General features: G+C 39.2%; 1 protein-coding gene across 6 annotated transcripts in view; it reads left to right on the forward strand.

Moving 5' to 3' along the window:
* Window positions 1-12,379: 12,379 nt before the first annotated feature.
* Window positions 12,380-14,179, forward strand: part of LOC141775629 (teneurin-3) — a 176,060-nt gene continuing 174,260 nt past the window's right edge. For all 6 annotated transcript variants that reach the window (XM_074649193.1, XM_074649194.1, XM_074649195.1 and 3 more), the window contains exon 1: window positions 12,380-13,219. The gene's annotated coding sequence lies outside the window, so the exon portion shown is untranslated. The remainder of the gene's footprint in view (window positions 13,220-14,179) is intronic.

The raw sequence follows: 14,179 nt of genomic DNA on the forward strand, positions 1-14,179 counted from the left end.
TGAAATGTTATCATGTCAATAGTTCTACGGGCTGTTATCAATGCTCGCTTTGCTCCCACAATGGCCGAGCACCATAGGTCCGTTGTACGCCATCCATCGCAATCCAAGGGCTCAACAGCGGACCCCCTAGATAGTTCTCGAGGTGAGAAGGGGAAGCTAATTGAGAAATTGACCGCTCACAGTTGTGGAGTGGTCATAGACTGGGGAGAAGATGAAAGGCTATCAATGAATGGGGTCCATGTTGGTTTCAGCTCGTAAAAGACGAGAATCTCAATCTCACTGCTGCCAATCCTGAATTAAAAGAGCTCTTATAACTCACCGAGGCATTGTAATGATTTCTAAAAATATTCGCGAAGGCGTAAAAGCAGCTCAGTGCTTTTGTTTTTACAATAAAAGTGGGATTTCTGATTACACCTCCCCGTTTGGTAGTTAATGATATAAACCGTTCAACCTACAGCGTATAGGACAACTCAATCACAACATCAATACTAAACTACAAATTACACACATAACATTAATGATGTCGTTATGGTAATTATGTCTTTGAAGACAGAGCAATCGTAATATAGCAGCATGCCACAACACACTGAAGTGTGTCCCTAAGAGATCCCCGGAAAGATATTGCTCTGCGCTCGCCTTCCACAATATCAGGCCACCTCAGGGAGCTTGTTAGCACTCTGCATGTTTGCCAGTATTATCATAACACACCTACAATAAAAAAAAGAGAGAGAGACATTTAAACCCTTTTTTCTCACGTGACGCATCATATTCCCCTTGTTGAGAATATATATGAATATGATTAAGCCCTTGACATTCATAATTTGCAGTGCAGTGGTGAAATTGGTAACCCTCTCGAGACAATAAATCATAGTTATGTCAACTGCGCTCATTAGACTTCAATTTATGAAAATTGTGCAGGATATGAAGATTTGCAAAGGTCCGGACTCAATGAAAGCCTGTGATAGAGCCCCTCTGGAGAGTTTTCTAATCGCTGCAGCAGGAATATGGCCCCGTAATGGAGGACATATCTCTTCATTAGCCCTGTGTTGGAGTACAGTAGCGTTCACTCAGGCTTTGATAAACGCAATGCTGTTTTCTTACCCTGGCACTTTTAGCACACAAAAGTTGCCTACGTTTAACCAAGTCCTCTCGGAGTGAATGTTATTGCTTCTTGCACTAAGTGCAATAACCAGCCAGGGAGAGCATAATGGTGTACTTAGCTAACATCAGATCAGAATCACTTTTACTTGCACAGCGCTTGGAATCTGGCAGTGCAGCCGCTGTTTAGGTAAAGCAGGGTTTTATTACAAGGTGGTCTTGTTTGTACTGTCTAAATCCCACCTTCATTTCTCTCCCGCAATATTGGCTACAAAGGATTTTGTACTGCGTGTGATACCACTGATTAGTTGAAATCGGTAGCACTGGGGGGATTTGTTGGATGTTAAAATGTACAGTACAGAGCAGACACCTCTATCAAAAACCATGATCTCCTGTAAAGTCGCCACAGCTCAAGTTCACAGAGACCGGGAAAAATTCCAGCAGAGAAGCTGTGTTTTCATCACACTTCAAACCAATAAAACAGCACAAGGTTGTAGCATGGTACTGGTGGTTGGTGGTGCTCACCTGTGTGTTGTTTCACCAGCGACACATTTGTTCAGAATATCACAGAGACACGTCTGTCTAAAGCTGACTAAGGGACTGTACAAAAAGGATTGGGAGGGGTTGGAGAGCTGTAAATGGGGAAGGTCTTTTTGCTGAAGGGAGGGTAGTCCACATTTTTTGGGGAGATTAGGGGAGGTTCTTTAGTGACCAGACTTTACCTCTCCAGAGAGAATGACATTTGTCCAGCCCTGTCTCCCATACGACAAAACTGCATTGTGAATTACATTTCGAGGGAAATGGATGACGTATCACAAATATGTTTGTAATAGTTTGCCAAAGTCTGCGTAGGAAGGAGGTTGATTGATGGACTTTTACCCAGGAGGCCACTGTTCATGTCCGATGTGAAACCAAAAGTCAACGTTCAATTATTTTAAAAAACGCTTAATAATAGTAAACAAAAACATAGTCATTTTTAATAGTTTAGTTGCTTTTTTTCAATTTCGTAGTCATTTTAAGTAAAACCATGATGTTTTGTTTTTTTTACTAAACTTAACCAAGTAGTTTGTTAAATTTTTTTGTTTTGTTTTGTTTCAATTTACAACGTTAACCACATGTTTAAAACAGCGACCATACCATAATCCGGGAGAAAATATGTTTCCTGTGAAATGCATTTTAGTTGTATGGGAACATAATTTTATAGGAGACGGGATTGCATTTGTCACTGTCCTATGGTGGCTCTCAACTTAACTTCATTCTGCATCTGAACAGAAAACAGAACTACAGTAAAGCAAAATGTGTCAAACAAATGTAAATGTGTCATATACAGTCACAGCTTTAGGTTTTAAAAAGAAGAATAGATGGAATATTTGGTAACCAGGACATATAATTTGCCAATTGCTAATTCCACTTCTATTGTACAATTTGGTGCCTATATGAAGGTTATTAGTTCATGAACATATTGTTTAAATTGGAGTATGCCATTTCATATTCTTTGTGCACTTTTGGTTATTAATAGCAAAATTAATTGTACCAGTTCAATAGTGTTATATTACTTGAGATATTAAGGGCAGCTTTTCTCTCAGTAAAGGGGAGGGTCCAAAGAAGCTTTGTAAAAAAGTTAAACACATGTTTTCCTTTTTCCACCAAAATTAGCACGTATATGCAGTTTTTTTTTAAAGCGGGCAAACACACTAAAAATAGGTGATAGACTCCTTTCCCATTGCCAGTAGACAAGTATGCCTTTTATTTTTTTTTGGAGGCCAGTGAAAATGACGGAAAAAGGTCGGAAATTAGCGTGTCCAGCGGGGTGTCAGTTCCATCAGATCGGAGCTGGAACCGATAAATACCCGCGACTACTGTGGAGTCATTTGTCCCGGAAATGAATGCAAATTGTAACCTTTCCAACTAAAGACAAAAGCCAGATCTTAGTGGGCTTAGTGGGAAAAGGGCTATGACGTTCAGCCCTAGTAATTTCCACACAGTCCCTAACATGAGGGGACTCTCCACCTACTAATAAGTAACAATCATAAGCTTTTGGTCAGGTTTGATGCAGTAAATCAAAGTTGTAAACACACTATTGAATTCTGAGTTTTCATCCAATTTATCACCATAGCAAAACAAACAAAGGGAAGTTGTTTCTTCCCAGATGGAAAACAAAGCAGAGGTGTCTTTTCTGGGGGAGTGTGTTTATAAACTCCGAGCCAATTTAAAAAAACAGCCTCTGGTTCCAAAAGGCCTTGTTATCCAACCGTTTCTGAGAGGAATTTCCGCACATCTCGATGAGACAGAGGTGTGGCTGTGCAATTGTTTTGAGAGCGTCTTGCCTCCTTAATGTGAGAAATTTATTGTTGAAATCAGGGGTGTGTCTATCTTTGAATTGGTTGGAGAGCACAGACTCAGAGGAGAAGCAAAAACACTTTAAAGAATCAAATGGCAGTATTATAGTAAACTACAAACTGTTATCGCCGGTATATGTTTGCTCATATTGGCACTGATTGAAACAGGATGTCGGTACAAAGCACAACACCGGGGATGGTGTCATTCCAATTCATAAACCAATTTCATATCAGTTAGGAAGAGGTTGATTTGATGGAAATGGAAGAAAACACACAATCCCAAGTGTTTTTGGGGGCCCATAGTAATCTAATATCAGTAAGAAACACTAGAATAATTACACTGTAGTGTCACTTATAATATTATATTAAGTGAACCACTTCAATGTGTTTTCCCAAATAATAAATAAACAGTCTGAAAATGTAATTTGTGATTCAAATCATTGAAAGAAAAAAATAAATGATCTTGGATAAAACCAAGATTATATCCGTTATAATAGTAACAATAATGTATATAATACAAATTTAGTAAAACCGTCTGTGATGGTATGACCGGTTTTAATTTGAATGTATGCCTCTTGGTTTACAATTAAGTCCCCACGTGTGATTTTATATTTGAGGAAAAAGTAATACGATTTTGACGTTCAAATTCATGAGAAACTTCTCATAAATTTTTGCATGCCCTTTTATCCAATAGCTGTACGGAAGGTAGAAATGCCCAAATGTAATTTTTCATTTCAGTGTGACTTCAAGCGATATGTTGCAATCGAACAGACATGTGCACAACTTATTGCCTATTTCAGCATTGAATAGGACTCGGGTATTGGTCTTTAGTCTTGAAATTGACTTGGACTCAGCTAAGATGGGCTCGACACAGCCTTAGGTACCATTCAGCAATGTGAGAGTGGAAGTATACTAAGCACACACGGTGCACACAAGGACGTGAAGGATCTCACTCGCGCTGCAGAAATAGCCAGAACCCAATGTTCACTAAGACAGGAGATTGCTCCGACATCAATATGTTACAAGTTGGAGAATTTGAGTTTTTATGAAGGAAGTGAAGAAGATCATGTAGCAAGTACAAGCAGTGTTAGGTTTAGTGTAGAACTATTGCAACAGACTCGTGTATAATAAAACTGGTTTTATATTTTAAGTACAGGTTGATGGGGCATAGTGGGGGTTTAGTCTTCTGTTCATCACATACATCAAACTGGCAATGTCACATCACCAATAACTCCAAGGAAAGTGTAAAAGACATATTACTCTTTAAATATTATTTTTATTATTTAAAAAATCTGATAACCACATATTTGCTTGCAGTAACATTTTAAACATTAACACCTAACAAACAAACCGATCTTTTTTATTATTATTATTTTATATATGTCTGCAGTACACATTCAAGCCACATGAGGGAGCCTGGATGTTCTTTTTGTTCTGATAATCGTAGCCTACTTATAACATTGAATCTAATATTAGACTAGCGTATGTTTTGTCTGTTTTACTGATGAGTGGAAAAAAAACAAGGACCTGTTAACTCTCATGATTTATAGATAAGGCCTGTTGGGTTGCCATTTTTTGTTATTCTATAAAAATGGGTCCCCAGAAAAAAAGTTTGGGAAACACTGCGATAGATCAACGCATGATTAACGTTGTGAATTCAAACAAAACAAGTTGGTTAGGTTTAGTAACAGATAATAGTTTGGGTTAAAATAAGCACACTTGTTACGCAACTGAAGTTGCGTACGTAAGTATGTTACGCATGTGACCTAAGTTAAGTACATACGTAAGTTAAAATATGTCAATGTTGACTTTTGCTTTCACACGAGACACGGACAGTGGTCTCCTGGGTGAAGGTCTTGTGTTTGTTTGACGAATGGGTGACGCCCTTTTTTCCTACGTCTTTGACGAGTTGGGAGTGAGTACATGTTGAATATATCTGCAGTAAGCTAATAATGCCCCATATATGGGTCTAGCTCTACTATATATACGTATCATCATTCAACCCGATCTCATGGGAATGTGTATAAATGGCATGACATTTCAGCATGTCATGATTCCGCATTTTAGCTTTTTGCGTGTCATTTTACGCCACAAAGTTACTATGAAATGCTACGGTAACAGGAGTTAGTTTTGGGCAACAAAACCACTTAGTTATGTTTAGGAAAAGGTCATGGTTGGGCTTAAAATAACTACGTAAACAAAGTAAATAGGGACAAACTGGTCTCCTGGTTGAAAGTCCTGTGTTTCCACCTCCCCTTCTGTCCACCATAAGTGGTTTCTCTCACTTTTTATTCTACGTTACTAGCTCTGAGCGTAGCATGTTTATGCAGATGTGTTGTTTGCATTGCAGTCAGTGCAGACTACATGGCGTACACATGACACGGTAAAAGCAACAAAGCTGTTGTTACAAATCACGGCGTTATTTATATGCCATTTGGTGAGACCGGGCTGCATCATTTGATGTAACACGCCACTGATTCAACTTATATTGCGTTCTTTAAAGCTTTGAGGTTAGCTGTTCTTCAGTGTCTGGGTACCACTTGTCTCACATCCACATTTTATCATGTTTGTATTCCGTCCTTACAATAGGAAACACAAGTTTGTTTCAAATAAATTGAAAAAATAATTGGATATATAGTACAAGCAGTGATGTAGCCACTCTACCTGAACAGACAAAGAAAGTCAAACTTCATTAGCTGAAAATAGTATTGATTACTGTACGATGCGTGGAATAGCAATAACTTCCTTGACGGACAACAGCAGCTGTTCAGTGTCTTACACTCTACTTATCAATGTCTGTGTTGTTTACAACGGACTGGAGGCGATGTTTGTTTGTGGCAGTTGACCAGGTAAACACTTTACCACCAACCGTCGACTTTATCCGTCTCAAGCTTTAACCACAAACTTGTGACTTTCAGGAAGTTAGTCAAAAGTTATTGATTTCATGACATGCCAGTGTTTCATTTTCTCTTCCATAGTGTGTTCCAGTTGTATAGAGTCATTTTATAGAGCAAACCACTTACTTTATCAAAGGTCAAGGCTTTTCTTTTCATGCTTTTCCATGGTGTGTTTTGCTGATATATACTTTTAAGTGTTGAAGACTGTTTGCAGGGCACGCCAACACATCTCCAGACATAAAGAGAGAGGAAAATGAGACCTTCAACTATTAAGTTTATTACTATAACTGTTGGAGTTATACACAAATAACCTTCTTTAAGTGCACAAAGCAATGAGCCACTCTACATCAACAAATGTAATTTCTGAGAAATGTAATGTGCAATTTAGCTGAAAACCAAATCATATCTTTGCCTTTTTTCCATCAGTAAATTATTGCTGAAGAGAGAAATCTTCAGCATTTACTCAAGAAAACATTCAGGTTAAGATGATACTGTAGATACAAAATTTTTATTAATGATCACGTTTTGGAAAATGTATTGGATTTTGTTTTATTCAGTCACAACTAGCAATGTTACCCTGAAGACCATCTGCCAAACGCCTCTCAAATGGCAGCATGACAATTGCAAAAATGTTATGTTAACGAAGTTGAATGGTGCTTGCTGCTGGAGTAATGAGAAGTAATATGTTATGACCATACCCGCTCCATAAATCCACAGACACTGGGCTTCATGCAGCAACATTCTCTTAAATTTCTCTTATATTTTCTCTTCTGTTAAGAGAAAATAAAATAAAAGAAGTCAACTCCAGATGAACAAAACGTTCATGGTGTGCTGAATGATGAATCCCACTTGATCATAAATTGGAGGTGTTTGGCAGATTGTTTATTATTGCCGTAGGTAACGCCCCCTAAACACCATATAAGGGCAGGCATTGTGCCATGTGCAAATACTCTGGCACATGCCCAAGAATCAGAGAGGTGCCAACAAAAAAGAAGAACTTCAGCAATTAGATGGATGGATGGACTTTATTGATCCCAAATTGGGTAATTCTAGCACAGTAGGTAGCAAAATCAAGGTGGTCTACTGATAAATAAACTTAAACACAGTAAACGGGATTTTCCAGAGAGTCCTGAGAGAGCAACAACAGCTGTCAGTGTGTCAGTGGGCTGACTTGCCGCAAACTGCATGTGATTATCATAAAGTGAGCATGTCTGTAAAGGGGAGACTCGTGGGTACCCATAGAACCTATTTTCATTCACATATCTTGAGGTCAGAGGTCAAGGAACCCCTTAGAAAATGACCATGGCAGTTTTTCCTTGGCAAAATTTTGTGCAAGTTTGGAGCGTTATTTAGCCTCCTTCCTGACATGCTAATATGACATGGTTGGTACCAATGGATTCCTTAGGTTTTGTAGTTTCATATGATACCAGTATCTTCACTCTTTAAAACAGAGCCTGCTACAACCTAAATATTGCATGTTGAATTAATGCATTAAAGAATTTAGTGGTGTTAAAACGAATTTGCGTCAATTTGACAGCCCAGTATTTATTTAGCCCACAAATTTGATAATCTAATCATTATAAATATTCTAAAACATAAAACAATCTGAATTTCATTATATGATATTCCTGTTTTTTTACGTTCCTCAAATTTAAAATTCATGTCTCTTTAGGTTGCTTGGTGAGAGTGCTCTCGACCACTCGTAAAAAGTTCTCTTACCTAAGAGAAGAGCAAAAATAAGAAAACATTGGTGAATCACAGAAATCAATGGTAACAAAATAAGAACAAATTGTGGGTACAAAGAAATAAGTATATCTGTATATCGCCTCCTCCATGAGGCCCATTAAGTTATATCAAGTAAGTGCATCAGCCCCTGTCTGTCATACTCCTCGTGGTCAGAAGAAGTGTGTTTTATCTCTGGATGCTGCCCTCTTTGCCTACTGGTTAATCTTTTCAAATGAGCTGAATGCAGTCCTCAAGGTCTCCCACTATCACCTCTCTTTCTTCTCTGTCCATCCAACGGAGCAGCACTGCGCCTGTTCGATATTTCAAAAGGTATTTCATTTTTACTGTAAATCCATTTTAGCCACATATTGAAAAATATAAACTCCTTTTATGTCAGGTGGGTTTCTTTTATTATCGCTAAAAAACAAATTCTTCCAGGACAAATTCAAAAGCAAAAATAATTTTTTTTGTAACCCAAAAGTCCAAGGTAGTGATCGAGTATGAAAAGAGCTTGTTATTTGAGACGACATGTACATAAATTCAAAAGTAATCCCAAATTATTAAGATAATACAATAATACAAGGTATTGATCTGCTTGGTGGGAGTTTTTTAATTACCTTTCATTGGCCTGGAAATTGCTTTCTAGCTGTCTGGTTTCTCAGGTTTTCCAGTACTCCTCTTTCGACTTGGTGGTGCTATAGCGACCCACTACAATCAATAGAAATGTTCAGAGAATGGCCTCAGAAGAAAACCCAAGGCCCTCCCACCTCATTTCAAAGTGTCCTCTGAGATTTGAAAGCCTGGCAGAAGAGGCATCCATCTCCGTCCTCCTTTACTGTCCACAACTGTGAAAGGTTTCTGCTTTCTGAATAAATCAGACTTGTTTGAAGAAGCTAAAACGTCCCTTCTCTCTTGAAATATTCTTATTTTGTAAAATGTTGATATTGCCTAACATAAACTTTCTTTTTGGGGCATTAAATGTTTGCCTTTCCTTCAGATGTAAAGGGAGGGGAAAAAAAGGTGCTTCCCTAAAATCCTCACTGTATAACCAAGGGTGAAAGCTGTTTTGTCCCTTTGGAAGAGATTCATTTCCACATGAAAAGGGAAGTTCTGTCCAATCCCTTTATACACGTCCGTTTAGTTTGCCGAACACAATGCCGGACTAACAAAAGGCAATAGCCTTTACAGTGTGAATATAATGCTCTGCACATATACAGAGCGTGCATCTATTGTTACTGTTGCGTTTTAACAGACATCAAACAAGACAAGACACAGTCTTGAACGCATCAGACTCGCTGTCTGACCCCTCGGGGACAAATTCCTGCATGCACAGGAAAAGTAAGGGAAGTGTATATGCATAATTTGTCAGTGTTGCTTTTTTTTTATAATGTCCACAGGTCTCTGCGTCCCCGTGGTGTGGCCCATCTGTTTTCTCTGCTGATACCGAACATGTGTAAAACATACGGCGCTGAAGAGAGATACGGGCTTTTATTCTTTAATGTATGCTATGCTCTTGGGCTTCAATGGTGAAGTTTCTGGTTCATGTTTTGTGTATTCAGGCACACTCCCTGCGAGCTATAGGTAGCCTCACAAGCAAATGCAGCAAATAATATCGGGTGTTCCTGCATTTAATTTTAGTGACTTTAATCTAGGAGTCTGCGCTACATGATGCATGACTCAAGCTGCATGTTCATACTGATAAAACTGTATTCTGTTTAGAAACTCTATCATCAATCTATTACTTGTCTGTGGGCTATTTCTTTGATACAAAGCAGATTTTTTTTTTTTAAGTCAAATCCTTAAATCTCCATCTCATTAAAGTTCTACTTTCAAATACCTTTAATGTTCTTTTCATCAGGCCAAAACACCGCTGTTTACTGTATGCACACCCATCACACCGGGCTTTAGTCTTTGAATTTGAATGTTGAAAGTGACTGGCTTCCAATAGAGGGCACAGTTGACTGCACGGACACGCACTGACTGAGAGAAACTAAAGCCTCGCTGAAGGTCTCAGGAAAAAAGGGAAGTCTGTATCAAGGATGCAAACTAAAGACGAGTTATAGTAAGCGATATATATATATATATTTTTTTTAAACAGAATGAGCTATTTTCTTTGGTTCAAGAAAGTGAAGGACTGTTAATCTATCATTAACCCTCTCGTGTACCAAACTTAAAAGAACCTTCATGTGGATAAAATGTGTGAATATGTTGCTTAGTAACTAACTTCCACATACAGTGTCTCTGAAAAGCCCCCAAGAATATTACAGAAGAGGGAAAAAAGTAGTTTGATTTGAAGTGGAGGGAGGAGGGAGGGGTATTGGCTTCAGCAGCCTTTACAAGAATTTCTCTCCTTTTTTTATGTCCTTTCTTTCTTTCCCCTCCTTTTTTGCATGCCCTTGACTGAAGATTGAATGGCAGAGTAGGAGATAGATTGTTGGGCAGTTGCCTTTCATGTAGATAATGCCATTTGATGGAGGCTAGTTTTTTGATGTGCTACGGGTATAATAGAAGAATCAAGCGTCAAAGGCCAGGGCTGATTTTGCTTGGAGAAAAGCTGTCCTCAGTGATAACTTCATCACTGCATGTGGTCGGGACGTGGGCTAAATTCAGGAAGGGGATTAAAAAAAAAAATTGCCCAGTCAGAGCTGCAGTAGTTGGCCCCCTATTGAGCCATGGTGCCTGCAGACCATAGCTTGAAGGTCTGTGATCTACCATTGGCATTGTTAGTCTTTCTCTCTTCTCTTCTCCCTCAGAACCAGAACGACTCTGCCTCAAAATGCCTTTCTAGTGGGATTAGTGGGCTGTTGCTTTTGTAATTAATGAAACTCTGCTTTCCGCGGTCTATCCTCTAAATGCTATCATTGAAGCCTATATGAGATAGGGTCTCGTATGTTTTCTTCAATCACAAAAGCTAATGTGGTTCTGGTTTAAGGCCGGTGACGGAAAACGGCCCCTGAAGGCACTGATCTCTGGAACTGGAACTCATCAAGATGAAGTTTTCACACGCACAAAACACTGAAGAATGTCAACGAAAGCAGCCCTCAAAGCACGCTGTCCTATGTTATAGGGCTGTGTATTGGCAAGAATCTGGCGATACGATACGTATCATGATACAGCGGTGACAGTTCAATATATTGCGATACTGTAAGCAAGGAGATATATTGCGATTATTTTTTTTTTTTTTCAAATCTAATTTTAGGAAAACTGTCATAGTACAAAGAATACATGGCTACTATGGAGACTAACATCTTCACACATGAATACAAATGCACTCATTTGGATCCACAAGAGTCTCAGCTTTTCCAGTGATACCCAATTTATGTAATTCCTAGATTGTTTAGGGACCCCAGTATGCAGAAATATTCAAATACACCATTTGAGAATAGGCGAAAATAACACATTTATACTGCATTAAAAGTTTTTGCCCAAAACTGCATGTGATTATCATAAAATCTGCATGTCTGTAAAAGGGAGACTCGTAGGTACCCATAGGAACCATTTTCATTCACATATATTGAGGTCAGAGGTCAAGGGGCCCGTTTGAAAATGGCCATGCCAGTTTTTCCTCGCTAAAATATTGCCTAACTTTGGATCGTTATTTAGTATTCATCCTGACATGTAAGTATGGTTGGTATCAATGGATTCCTTAGGTTTTCCAGCAGCTTCACTCTCGCTTTAAAATCCACTACAACCTCCGAAAAATAGTAATAGTGGCAGGTCTGCCGGCGGGCCATCGGATTTTCAAGAGGTTAAATTAAAAATTCATACAGCGTTTCGGAGAATCGGTATCGCAAAACATAATATCGCAATATTCGGTTTTTTTCTATATTTTTTTTTACACCCCTTGTATGTTAATGTGAAAGGCACGGGGGACAAAAATCTGAAAACGATACGCATTAGAATAACATTTCTGAATTGGTTCGGTCTGACAGAAGTCAAATTGTGCATATTTTATTGCTGCAACTGATCAATTCCACTACAGATGGCGGCCGGAGCAAAACAATATGAATCAAAGCTCCACTCAGACAGCTCAGTCTAGAATGCTACATTTTAATTTGAACAAGTCGTTTAGGCCTTTTTCTTGTTTATCCAACAGTTTAATTAACAGCTTGAATAAACCCTCAGCTGCTAGTCTTCTGTGAGAAATAACACATTTTATTTGCATCAGTCTAGCCTTTTCTTTTTCCTTTTTTTCCTTCCTTTCTTTCCTTTTGTCAGACTGAAGGTGAGAAAACTGGAGATTTGAGAGTTGGCCAATTATGTGGCAGAGCCAGCTACCATAGGTATATAAGCTTAATGATCAATACAAAAGAGGCGGAGGAGAGAGGAAACAGAAACAGGCAGGTGTGTAGGCTGGAGGATGCTGGAGCTCAGAGTCAACCCACCTCTACTATTTACTATACATATGTATGGAGTATTTTTCTAGCTTATAATTGACTACAAACTTGATTTGTGTATTCATATCATTTCCTTTGAATAATGGCACTACTTCTATGCAGCTTCTATATTTTGCATGTTACACACCACCTGCAGGTCATAGTTGACCCTCCTTCATGTTAAATGGCCTGCACCTCTCCACCGGTGGTGCTGATAGGCAGAACCAGAGGCGACGCTGAAGAAAGCGACGGGATGCGCCAGTTTATCAGCTGACAAGACAAGTGCGTATCGGACAAAAGAGCAAAGCTGAGCGGCTGCTGGTGCATCCTTAACCGAGTGAGTTTTCTTTAAAAGAAAAAACACACACACATCCTGCAACCGCTGCTGGGCGACAGGAAAACGCAACTGTGTTACCTCCTGCGTTGTTGGAAGTATTGGCTGCTGGCTGCTGCACGGAGAGAAGATATCCTGACGCGTTTCACACACGGAGCTGAAGCAGCAGCTTGAAAGCTCTCCGCGCTTCTCCTGACGCACACAAACGCAGCGCACAAGTCTACTATTCCGAGCCGTGCACGGTCAGTCAGGCATCGACGTGCAAGCCTATAAAGACGTTTCCAGTGGAAATTTTGAAAAGAGGTCTAGAGATTTTTTGCACGAATAGAGAGTGCACCGTGACGCACCGTGCCTGCAAGTTTGGACTAAAAAAGCGCACCGCTGGAACTTTATGTGCCGCTGCTGCCTCCTCTTCCTCCTCGGACAGCTCCTCGCTGAAGCTCCACACAGGTCAGTGTGCTGTTTTTTTTTGTATTTATCCTCTAAATGCATGTCACCCACGTGATTTTTGAAATAATAAATGGCAGAACCGGTTGGTCCTTGTTCGATAATGGTGTCTAATTTGGTCTGCAAGAACGTGCAGCCTGAAACCTGCCAGGCTCCCATGCAGACAACCTTTTTTTTTTTTTTCCCCCATCAACACATTGATGAAATGAATTAGATCTTACTTTGATCAGCACCCTGTGGACCTTTAGCACAATTCCAGCTTTAATGAGCAATACAAGTGTTGAGCAAGATGTATGTATGTGTTCCTGATCTGGTCCACAATTTGGAGGAGGGGGGAAATAATACATCACAACCTCTAAAGTTCAGCACTCAAAAAGAGGCAGTTTGTAAAAGTCACCTACTGTGCTTTTAGGAGGTATCATCTATTTTAATGTTGTGCTTCCCAAAAAAAAAAAAAAAAAGTGTAGGTCTTTTTTTAAATGTCATGTTAAAAGTGGCACAAGGGGAGAAAATGAATAGATTGCTGCTGTTCAGCAGGTTGAAGTCTATATTATTCCTCAGCGGTGAGAACATAATCTTCCTCCAAAGTCTCTGTCACCTCTCACCTCAGTGTCCTCCTCAAGACCTCTGACCAGCAGCTGACACATTGGGATGGCTTTGCTCCAAATCTATCTGCACATATATATATATATATATATATATATATATATATATATATATATATATATATATATATATATATATATATATATATATATAAGAACCTGAAAGCCTCACACTGGGGTGTACATCGCCTGCAGAGATAACCCGCTCAATCCACTAATAATTCAAGTGCTTACACACACACTTGCTAAACTGTACCAAATCTACGGGTTTCGGCCTCAGGTGCAAGAAGGTGGAGATTTCATCAGCCTTTGAATGCATTTGAAAAGAGGCCTGTAGGAAGGTTGTGTTCGCCACGGG

The sequence above is a fragment of the Sebastes fasciatus genome, chromosome 10, assembly GCF_043250625.1.
Source record: "Sebastes fasciatus isolate fSebFas1 chromosome 10, fSebFas1.pri, whole genome shotgun sequence".
Taxonomy (NCBI): Eukaryota; Metazoa; Chordata; class Actinopteri; order Perciformes; family Sebastidae; genus Sebastes; species Sebastes fasciatus.